This window comes from Phyllopteryx taeniolatus, chromosome 1, assembly GCF_024500385.1.
Source record: "Phyllopteryx taeniolatus isolate TA_2022b chromosome 1, UOR_Ptae_1.2, whole genome shotgun sequence".
Lineage (NCBI taxonomy): Eukaryota > Metazoa > Chordata > Actinopteri > Syngnathiformes > Syngnathidae > Phyllopteryx > Phyllopteryx taeniolatus.
Window position 1 is genome coordinate 13,855,810 of NC_084502.1, and position 12,461 is coordinate 13,868,270.

Consider the following 12,461-nt stretch of genomic DNA (forward strand, 5'->3'; position numbering starts at 1 on the left):
CGGATTGAGGCTGACTTGATGACCGCGACACAGCAATATGTTTACTACTAAACGTCACATTAACACAAACCACTTTGGTAAAACAGGCAATGGATAACCGTACCAATCTGTTTGCATGCATGTGTATTTGGATGACATCTTGCCATTTTGCTTGGCATACTTTCTCATCACGCACACGTTATCTTCTAGACTTTTGACTGTAACAATTCTCCTCCACCATCCACGTGCCCGCTGCAAATGCGCAAATCACGCAAGACTCCTCAAACAACAACGTTATAAAAATGCATACAAAGTTAATAAATGTTTAAGGCACTTAGAAAGGTTCAGATCAACGCGATAGAAAAATGGATGGATGGCGCGCTCATCAGACTTGAGTCAGCCATGTTTGGTAAACGCATCCACAATGTCAGCATGTCTTGTGGGCACCCGGCTGCGCGAGGCCAGGTATTATAAACTCAAATTACAGAGAGTGTGGCTAACATCTGCCCAGATTTAACGGATATACAAAACCAAACCAGCCACTAAAGGTCACAGTAACACTCCAGATGTCAATATTGTACTGGCAAAAGTTGAAATATGGAATAGAAACTACATTTATTGAAGTGGAAATAGTAATGAGCATAAGAAGATAAGGAACAGAAGAAAATGTGTTCAGAGTCGAATTTATTCAAGTCCATAAAAGTAAAAATAAGGAACAGTTGTAAGATACTGTACAGCTGCTGTGGTGAATTTCAGCAGACAATACTTTTGCCGACAAGCACACTGAGGTGTGGTTAGTTAGATATTAAATAATAAATATTAAAGAGGCTACTACTAAGCAGCTCAAGGTAAAAGATGCCTCGCGACCTTTTGGTTCAAATGTAAGCACGCACGCAAGACAAGAGTTGTTTGTGCTAGTCCACTTAATTAGAACTTGGACTAATTCTAGACCACTTAAGTGTGCGATGCGGGGTCACCATGGTAAACACAGAGTCACCATTCCTATTTATGCCACAGCCTTCCAAAAGGTATTGTGAATCAAATTCATACCTTGTCTTTTTGTATTTTAGCTCCCTGTCTCTCCCTCTCGCACTCATTTTAACAGCATTTTGACCCCAAATGTTGAAAGAGCCGTCTTTCTTTAGTCCTAGACCGAAGCTTCATTAGCGTACATTCTTCATTCTTGAAGGAAAATAAATAAATAATCTGTCTGATCCTAATTCTCGACAGCCGAGTCCGCCTGCTCTGTTGAATTCAGTTCATCATGACCATTCCTGGTGGGATAGCGTGTGTCAAACTCTTGTGTTTTGTCTCGGGCCGCATTGTAGTTAGGATTTCCCTCAGAGTGCTGTTACAACAGTGAAACCACATGAATGTTTAATCATCACCAAAACATTACCATTACACAACAAATTGAGGGATAACTTGTTTTGAAATCAGAAGACAAGGATAATAGTTTGTTCAAGTATTGTTTAAGTTACTGTAGAAGAAGGGTTTGGTAACAGAAAAAAATGCAACAACATTATTATTATTAGGACAATTTGGAATTCGGGTACAGATTTGAGCAAAAATCACAGAAGTTGACGAGCATGGTTTGCTTTTGCGGGCCACATAAAATGATGAGGCGGGCTGCATCTGGCCCCCCGGGCCTTGCGTTTGACACCCATGTGGTAGAGGATGTGCATCGTGTAAAACTCTGTGGCTTCCTCTGTTAGCTCTGTTAGCTGCAGTATTGGTTGGTGCATCCTTGTTCCCAGACATTCTGGCTCTGTAAACTGTATCCCGATATGAAAAATCATATAGTGGCTGCTAAGCTGCCTTGCTCCGCCATGAGGCTGGACAGCAATAGTTTGCTGTGATGACAGTACTCCCTCCCACACCCCTGTTCCAGAACACAGGAATGCAAATTGTTTGAATAATAACTTTAGACCACGCTCCTTTTATTTTGTAGTATGATAATTGATGTTGCTTGCCTGCGTGTGAATTTGCATGCATGTGCGTGTCACTGGAGCCCATCTGTTGCAGTGTGTTCTGAAATTGCAAGTGCATATGCGGGAAGCTACGAAGGACGTTAGAAATATACACACACACACACAACCTGTGCATATACTGGATGGATAGCAATTCATTTGACACTGTAATTACAGCTAGTGATTACGTATCCATTTATCAGCCCGTTTCCTCCGGCTGTTGGCTGACCTCCAAAAAGTATCACTGTGTCACAGAGAGATGTGAATGAGAAAAAAAAAAAGGAGGAGGAAAGAAGAAAATTGCTTCATTTGTCGCAGCCTATTTTGTGGTATATTTCCAGTTGTATGAATTTTTTTTTGCACTATACCAGCAAAACGCTAAAGCTGCCATCAGTTTCTTAACCACCTCTAAATTCAGCCTTCTGCGACATTACGTGCACACCCTTTGTACGAGCAAACTAACAAGTTGAAGACCTCGAGTTGATGCAGTGCTACTTTAAGAGCAGGCCCCAAGGAAGATGGGTTATATAAAGTGCATATGTGGGAACTGTTGATCAGCAGGAGACCTACTTCCACAACGACTAAGAAGCAGCTGGTGACTCAATGCTGAAGCATGAATAAAAAGTAAGCCATCATCACGAGTGAAGATGAGCGGAATGAATAGAATGACCATGGAATTCTGCACCCTGCAGGGCTGCCCACTATACAGTACTGTATGGACTACATGTTATCCATAGCAAGGGCTGCTTTTAATGATAGTGGCAATGAAACTGGGAACATTTAAAAACAAGAAAAATGATAAGTTACACCTCATTGAATGGCCTATACGCGCACAACACTTCCGTGTTTGTGATACGGCGGCGTGACAACTGCTGGTCACCAGGCAAAGGCATAGTGACAAGGGAAACGTGTTGACTGGAGGAGCTATCCCTTCGTGGTTATAGCAAATAAAAAATAAATAAAAAACATCCTATCCATAGTATGGGCTGCTTTTAATGACACTGGGAACATATTTAAAAAGAACAAAAAATGATAATAGGCAGCACTGGATAGGACATCTTCCAACCTCAGCTCTGGTCTTGCTCTGTGGGTTTTTCCACAGGTACTCTGGTTTCCTACTCGATTCCAAAAAGAGGCATGTCAAGTTTATCAAACACTCAACGGTTGTGTCCACACAGGAACTTAGAATTGGTCAATATGTGGCCAGACATTGCTTTGTCCATTTCCGTGAATGAAACAGAATGCAATAACGAAATGATGTTACTCCTCATTTAACGGCCTATATGCACAACACTTGTACGTTTGGGATACGGCAGCATGCTAACTTCTGGTCACCAGGCAAACGCATACTGACAACAAAGGTAACGTGTTGAAACTCAAAACCCAGTTGACGCAGAACAGTGTTGACTGGAGGAGCTATCGCTTGGTATTTTTTATATTTAAAAAAAAAACCTTGAACTTTCTACCTTGATAAAAGTACCATCACCAAACTATTGAAAGAAGTTATTTTTTCCACCACATGGCATCCCAGTAGCATGAAACAATTTGACCCGGGAAAATGTGTACACCGCCTAATCCTTCCACAGGAAATGCTTAATGCATTGCATACAGTACGGTCCACTGACAATGAATCGTGACGACAAATTTACCCTCCAATATGTAGTCGCTGACAACTTCGCTGGGGGCCGCCATTATACAATCATGTGACCGATTGATGCATTTTGATTGGCCACCTCAATTCCTGACCTCAGCAAGTAGGGAAGGAAAAATATCAAGACAAAATATTTCTCTCAAGGACTCATGAAGCAGAAAATTCACAGAAATATAGAAATGGCATTTTGCACAGCAGATAGCTCCATAGGTGTGAACGATTGTATGTGACCTGTGATTGGCTGGCATCCAGTTGAGGGTGTACCCCATCTCCTGCCCAAAGTCAGCTCTAGCGCACACACATCCCTAACAAGGATTAGCATTATAGAAAATGGAATAGTTGGTAATACCAATAATGACAACAATAATACATTGTCAAAAGGATTTATGCACTTAAGATGACACTGTAGTGGGAATTCGGATTCTGTATTTTTCAATGAAAGTTGTTATTTCCCTTCAAACTGTAAGGAACGCAGTCAAACTATTTTTGAATGATGGCGTGCGTGTTTGCATGTGTGTGAGCCTGAGCCAGAAACACACGAGGGCCTACTGAGACCACCCAAGCAGATGCTTCATTTACAAAATTATGCATTTAGGGCAGGGAAATAAGTCTTAACCGGGGGAGTTAGGGAAAGTTACTGAACAAGAGCAGAAAGTGCCACAGCCATTAGCGCAATGGCCTGTTCTGATATCCATGTTGGTCCTCAGATAATCTTGGCAGAGAGGAAATAAGGGAATAAAAGAAGGGAAGCAAAGATGATGAGCCAGTGCCATTTCACCTAGGCTGTGTTCCATTTTCAGCACTAATGAAAATAAAGAAAGCCCTGTAGAATGTTCCAAGTCATCTTAACCTCTCCTTTCGTTATAGCGGTGTCAAACAATATATTTGGAGCCCAAAACTAAAACAACAGAAGATGCATGTTTCCAGACTTTATTGACCAAAAGGGAGCACGCTGATGTGACAAGATGACTGTAAACAGAAAGTGACGTGAGAGAAGGGCAACGTGAAAAACCATCTAGTGGACCGGTACTTAAACAAGGACGGTGGACGGAGAGCCACAGGAGGAAAACACTAAAGGAAGCTAGGAGAACAAACTAACCTACGCAAGGAGGAGAAACAAGAACAGAAAAACAAACACAGGTAATAGCAAGAAGCGAAGTACAATTTCTCCTGCGTCTCCCATGCTTAAATACACTGCTGATGACAAATCACCAGCAGCTGCATCGCGAGAGACTCCGCCCACCGACCGGCACACAGGGACTGCAACACAACAGGAAATTCCACACAGGAAACAAGCAAGCAAAACAGGATATGACACCTTTCTTCTCATAGTTTTCTGCTTTTCCATCACTTTCATCCAAATGTTTGTCTACATGAAACGTAAGCAGTCCTCCTCCACTCGCACACATGGAAGGTTGGAGATGCTTTTCTTTTTCTAAATTCAGGTTGCATGCCACTTTGTGTGGGAGTGCTCATGATTAAGTGTGCGTGTGTGTCACTCAGAGGCAGGTGTTGCTTCCAGTGCTGTTCTGCTCAGATGTCCGTCTTTAGTGCTTAGGATTTACTTGCAACATCGCTAGTGACTGTGACTCTCCAGGGTTAGCGCTAGGGGTTGCATGACTTCATATTTTTTTAAGTAGACCTTTATATGATGAAAGCCAAGTCGACATCACTAGTTGTTGATGACGTCATTGACATTTATTCAATCTTCACCTGTCCCACGGAGAACAAATCAGGTTACATTTCCATTAAAAAACATATAATACATGGAATTTTAATTGGATGGTTGTCCCTGGAAAAGATGTTGTCCTGAGGTCAGCATACACTTGTTTCTTGAAAAAGTCATACTTCTCGCCCCGCACATCATCACCGTGCTTTCGTACTTCCACGTTCGCCATCTCCAGCGCAAATTTGCATGTTGACTCACATGTTGCAACAAAACCTGCCCTGAACTATCACAAACATGTATGTCTGAACACAGGTTTTGTGCTCCAGCGAGTCAGTTCTTTACTTGGCATTTGGCAGGTGATATACAGATATATATTTTGTTGTGATTCGACGGTTTTGTCATTACCTCCAGAATCAGGTTGAAAATGCAATAAAAAACATGCATATTATTGTCATGTGTATAGCAGGAGCTTGCATGTGAGGGCTGGGTGTATTTTTCTTGTATCGTTTAATGATGTTGGGCTCAGTCAACAGAACTGCATTTTTACCACCTGGATCTGCATTGTCAGCAGGCGCACTCTACAGCGAAGCGTCGTTTGTACACGTGTGCACGTCTGTTTGACCTCGGGGTGTTTTAGGGGCCTCGTGGACGACGGATTTATAGTGACATCGGGATTGTACCTTGAGGTGAAACAAGTTCTCCAGGTTGGCAAAGCGAGCGACGGAGACAGAGCGATGCAAAAAGAGAGGAGAGAGAGACGGAGCGAGGGGAGGGGGAGATGGATGGAGTGTGGCACCCTTGGGTTGAAGCAAGCTTTCGGGATGTGTTGAGGACATGCATGTATACCAGGAAGAGGCAAAAGCTGATTTGAAAGATGGAAATGTCAAGTCTGTGATGTGCATTCTGTTGGGGTTGCAGAAAACTCTCTTTTAATGAGAGCGTGATGGTGCACGCGCAAACACACACATGGCTGAATTTCCGCAATTCATGTTCAATTCCAGGCTTAATTTAGAGCCACTGGCTTTGTCTACAAGCCACATGGAGTGTAGTGCAATGGCCAAATTGTGTATTTGAGGAGGTAAAACACACTTGAACCACACAAAAATGCATGCAGACACAAACAGACACGCCCACACACGCTTCTGGCTGTACTTGGGGACCATCACCCAGCTGAAACCTCTTGAGGTTGCAATTAGTTTGGATAGATTCTGGCAGCCAAAGAGATGCTTCAATTAAGTCAGAGGAATACACAGAGTTGTTCTGACAATTGAATTTTCCCTTGAGGATTTCAGCTTTTCTTTTGTTTCACTGGTAAAACAATGTACAAGTTCAAATAGGAACCTGCACCCACTACACTCAAGCTAGCAATTGGCGTAAATAGTATCATCCTCAATCATCCACTCACCCATTCACATTTTTGTGCTGTGCCTATAATGACCTAAGATGACACACGATGGCACCATAGCGCTGCCCAGTAGGAAAGTGATACATCTTGACAGAGATCTTTGGATGTGAGGCAGGACGAAGTTTTGGACAAAGCCTGGGTTGTTATCGGAAGTTAAAGAGTTGTCACTGTGCTCTCGTTGAAGACTGAGTTTAGTTCGTAGTATCTTTCGGCTTGCCCTGACTGTCGGCCGTGTAAGCAAAATGTTTCCACATCAACCTTCATGCCTCTTTTTTTTTTTTTTTTTTTTTTAAAACGCAGCTTTTGAAAACTGATCACAAACTTTTGGAACAGAAGCTTTGGGACAAAGCAGAAACAGAAGAAACACAGAAGCTGCGGAGCAGACGCACAGACTGCTGATCGGCCCCGATTTCCAATCGCGTGATCGGACTAGGACAACTCTTGTTTAAACTGTAAATATACCAAACTATCATCCCAAAACACTTTGAAAAAAATGCACCGGCAGTGCTCACGTACATGTACAAACAGCAAAAACTCAACTTCCATTAATAACCCAGGCTAAATTTAGCTCCTCCCTGACATACAAAGACCTTCTCTCAGTTTCGATGCATCACTTCAACAATAATTCCTTGTAACCAATTATTTTGCTATAAGCCAGGGCTTTGCCACCATCTTGTATTACAGAAAACACCTGAATGAGAGAGTTTTTTCAGCAAACGGCAAGATTGATTCCTCAGAAAAATATCCCTAAAGGTGGGGATTTACTAAATTCTGCTTGTCTGTCCCTCTTCATTTGATCTTCATCTACCTGTAGGGCTACTCTTTTTTTCAATGAATAGCTTAACTTTATCAGATTCTGTCACAAGGGGTTTTTTGAAGGCGAGGAAGGCAAGGCAAAAACGTGGAAGACCCAAGTGCAGGGAAGCAGGGAGGCAAGGCCGGAGTGCAGGAGTCTCCAAAAATTATATTTAATTTTCCCAAAAAAAGGCAAACAAGGAACATGGATAAAGCAAACTAAACAAAGTCCCGCAACAGATAACCAAAGTAACAAAGAAACACTTGAATGAACCTAAAACTGGAAACAAAACATGACTGGTAACTAAGACGTGGCACAGACGGAGACAATGACAATGAAAGAAACCAAGAAACCAGGGAACTAAATACAAACATATTGACGAGACAACGAGGAACACCTGGACAAGACACGAGCGGCTGGAGGGAGCTGATTGGTCGACACAATGTAGAAGGTTGACGAGAACAGGTGGACACAATAACTAAATGAGCGCACGACATGACAACATGGAACAAAGGAACACATGAAACAAAACTAACCACAACCCAAACCAAACCAAAACACAGATCCATGACAGATTCGGTGACTTTTAACAGCATAGCTAGTTACTGTGAGTATCTTGTTGACCTTAGCCAACTCTGTTACCCAGGAGACTCAGTTATTTTTGCTATTCCATAATAAGGCTAATACAATTTATACCTGGGGTTTTCTATTTTCCCAGCTTATTTTTCTCATGGAAGCTGCCCTTGATATACAGAAAGGGAGCACTAATAGTTAGGAACAATTATATTAACGTATGGGCAAATGTTCTCCTACACCCTCTGATAACGTTGCCATGATAAAGTTATTCTGATTCCTGATCGATTTCATCGATATCAAAAGCAAATTCAGTGTTGTCTTGAAATACAAGTGACCAAACAAAACATTTGAGACACGCGTGCTGGTGGTGGCAGTCAACTCCACTCCGTTCATTTCTCAACAAGCAGCAGTTAGGCAATTCTTTAAAATAAGGCTTCAAACTTTTGATTGCCGTCAATTCCCAGTTGAAGTTTACTGTCAAACTAAATATAAAACAAAAAATAATTACATGTGTATTTAAAACAGCCACGTACAGTAGCTTTGCTTTAGATGAGTCTGTTTAGCAGCTTAATACTAACAAACAATGCAAAACGCCATAGATGGGCTAACAAATGGCATTGGCTCGGGCATCTGTTTGCGATGCCTCCCTGTTGAGCACGTCCCACCGGGAGGAGACCGCGGGGACGACTCAGGACTCGCTGGAGAGACTACGTCTCTCGGCTTGCCTGGGAACGCCTCGGGATCCCCTCGGAAGAGCTGGAGGAAGTGGCTGGGAAGAGGGAAATCTGGGCTTCCCTGCTAAAGCTACTGCCCCCGCGACCTGACCTCGGAAGAGCGGAAGAAAATGGATGGATGGATGGATGGATGTATCTCCGTATGTCCATATTATACTGCAACAGGTTAATGGCATTTCCATTCCTTTCAATGGGGAAAGATGAGTGTTTTTACCAGTGTGATGATGGAACAAATTCAACTCATATCTCAAGGCACCACTATAGAGTAGTTGATCTGGTGATGTCACAGTAATTGACACGACTGTTCTTAACAGGTTGTTATTTTGTGGTGAAATTTCTATGTATCATTGATTTTTTTTGACAAAATGTTTTTTGTTTTTGTTGCAAAGATCACTTGCTTTTAATTACTGCTGTGACTGATGTTGTGGGACGTTCTCCAAATATCTCCAGGAATGGATACACCTTGAATGTTAATATATTTCCACTGCATTTTCCCGCAGACCTTTGAGAACTCAAAGATGCCGGCGGGGTGTCAGTCCGGCTTAAGCGAGAATGCATACAAACGTGCACGCCCACGACGCGCACACGCTCAAATACTGAGTGGCGATATAAAGGGGAGGCTGACGAGGCGCGCGGAGTGTGGAGCGCATTCCAACGGGACTAATTAAAGGAATGGAACAGACTGCACAACTCATCAGAGACCAGCACTTTTTCACCAAGCATCTCTCGCTCTTCCTTTCTCTTTTGCTCTTCTGAGCTCGATGAATGAAAGCAACATCATGCAGGCTTGTAAAATCCACTGCTGCTTTATTGCCACTATTTTGCCTGGCAGATAATCTCATCAAGTGTTGTAGACTTCTCGACGTGACATCTATCAGAAATACCTGAGGAAGCCGAACAAAACATCTTCAACACATGCTGCTGTAAACAATAAATTCAAACACTAACATTGTTTGCATGCAATCAGTTTAATATTCTGCGGTATCCCTAAATCCAAGTGGCTGTATGCGTGTTTGTGTGTGATTCAGATCTGTGCATACACTTGACACGAATGAAGGATCAGTCAATGGTCTTCCACATGCTTTGCCTTCTCTCATCCGCTCCCTTTTCTGTGGCCGTTACGCGTCACCCACCCACCGGCTCTGCGGCAGACAGACCAAACAAGCAGTCATGATGAAATGGTCCTGCGTTATCGCACACTCTAATCCGAGTGTGTAAATGAACTGGAGAGGGAGCAGGTACGATTGTCGACCAGAAGAGTTTACGTGAGGAGAAGAGCAAAGTGTGGGTGTTGATGAAGGAAGGAAAAAGGACACAAAATGTGGCAATAAAACAAACATGTGCATGATTCCGTGTGTATGATGCCCTTCAGCCTGAAAAAGCCTTGGCTCAGCCTGTCTGGCTTTGCAGCTTCCCTCGGCTCTAGAAATGCCTTGCATACCCAGATGACTCACACACGCTGCTTAAAAGTCAAGCCAAGGCTTAACACACATTCACAATCCCTCATAACAGTACTCACATACGTAACCCCTGAAAACCTGAAGATTGGTTGACAATTGGACTAGCTGAAGAATAAACATGGATGTAGCTTACCTGAATATGTGAAAAAGATTCATAGAATCCTGAAAAATGATTGGTGTGTGCTAGGGTCAAATCCTAAACGGTTTTTGAATTTGTATTCCTATTTTTTTTTTTTTTTTTACATCTCCAGCATGACATCTCCACTAAATGGCTCTCGCACGAAGATATCAAACTTTTTTTCGTGGTTGTAGTTTATCTCGAGTGTGCAGTCTCAATGACTTGGATGTTGAATGGAATGTTCTGGGTAATCTTAATGCAGGCAGTCTGGTAACATTCGAAACAAGCTCAAACAAGGGATTGCCAGATACGGTATGGGCCATTCAACCGAATTGGTGAGATTTGCTTGTTGTAACTCTCAAAACTTACATTTCTGTCTTTCTTTCAACTTCAACTCCAATAATGCTCAAAATAAAACTCAAAATGTGTATTGGCTAATCTCAGGCAACTTGATTTTCGAAGCCTTCACACCTACGGGCAATTTATAAACTTCAATTAACCTACCATGCATGTTTTTGGGATGTGGGAAGAAACCGGAGTGCCCGGAGAAAACCCACGCAGGTACGGGGAACACATGCAAATTCCACACAGGCGGGGTAGGGGATTGAACCCTAGACCTCAGAACTGTGAGGCCAAATGGATAACTTTAAGAAAAACTGGTCACCTTTCATTAAAACAGTGAATCTTGATTCTTGTCTGAATGTCATACAGAAATGTAATGTGTAATGTAATGTGACCTGGGCGGGGCCGGCCCCGGGGCTGCTTCCGGTCCCCTGGATGCCAGGGAGGTGCTCGCTGGCCACACTCCGCGGGTCTTGTCCCGGTCTCCGGGTGGGGGGCTGGGGGGTCGTGCTGCTGCACCCGGGGCCTGTGTCTGCCTCTTCCCTCTCGCCGGGGAGCTGCGCCCGTGGTCGTTGCCCCTCTCTCGCTCGGGCTGTGTAGGGTCCCCAGCTGAGTTCAGGGCCTACTGCATGGTAGGGTCTCAACACCCCCCGCCTTCTGTGCCCTGTTCTGGTCGCTGGGTGGTGGTCGGTGGTGTTGGCGGCGGGGCTACCCCCCTTTTCTCTGTGGTCTTCGAGCAGGAGTCTAGCCTCTTACAGCACACACTCAGCACATTTTATACTGTAGTAGAGCAACACAGATATATACAGTATATAAAAAAAAATCTTGTATTTCCAAAGGATTTAAATGATTATATCTCAGGGTAAAGTTTAATTTTAGCAAGTGGGGAGAGGCAACAAATGCTATTTTTTCAGGGTTTTTATGTAGTTTAAATCAATCCTAAATGAATAGACTAAATTGTATTTATCAATGTCCAGGACACTTTGCTTAATACAAAATATATTTTACTATTAATTTTATTGTGCCTTTATACATTATATTTCCTGGAGACCCATATGGCACTCACATGCATTTTCTTTGTCAAACTGCAGTAATGATGTACAGTAAATATAGCAGCGTTCACAATATAAACAAGCTTACGACAAAATAAAAGCATTTTCCCGAGGTTGATAAATGGAGTTTGTTTCTCTGTTGTGTGCATTTTTTCCCCACTGTCGAAGCTTAACAAAATGCTTTAGTCCTATGCGTCACTCTTCAACACCTTTATGTCGAGATGCGCTGCTGTAATTCCTCTGTTTCTGCATGCTATTTAGAGTACAGCGCGTAATGGGAGAGATGTCTTCTCCCAGAATGTAATAACAAGGCAAGGTGTTTCATTATGAATCAAACCTTTGTCATAAATAAAATATTATTGGTTTATTTAGTTTTGAATGTTTATTTTTTTTTTTGACTGCATGTGTTTTTTCAGCAGACCTGGTGAAGGCTGTGAAATCGGCTTGGTTTGGGATGACAGTGCTGTTCATTTAGCAGATGCCAGCGAATTTCAGCCATTCAAATGCACACACAAAAAGACATGGCAACTGTATTAACATGGCGCAACCTGGCTCATCTTCCTTTTTGATGTTGACATGATGTTCCAGTTGGCTCCCAGACGGGAAATTAAAGAATGAGTTTCCCAACATCCCTTGTCCCTCACCCTTTATCTCTTTGTTTCCGTCTCCTCACTTCCATGTTCTCTCTCAACCGCCCCACCGTGTGAAC

At 42.8% G+C, this 12,461-nt stretch overlaps 1 protein-coding gene across 2 annotated transcripts in view; it reads left to right on the plus strand.

Annotated features, from left to right (window-relative positions):
* LOC133478111 (chemokine-like protein TAFA-2) overlaps positions 1–12,461 on the plus strand; it is an 89,598-nt gene that overhangs the window by 33,299 nt on the left and 43,838 nt on the right. The window contains exon 1 of one of the 2 annotated variants that reach the window (XM_061773741.1): positions 4,960–4,980. The exons of the other annotated variant lie outside the window; for it this stretch is intronic. The gene's annotated coding sequence lies outside the window, so the exon portion shown is untranslated. Of the gene's footprint in view, positions 1–4,959; positions 4,981–12,461 lie in introns of those variants that run through there. 2 annotated transcript variants of the gene reach the window in all.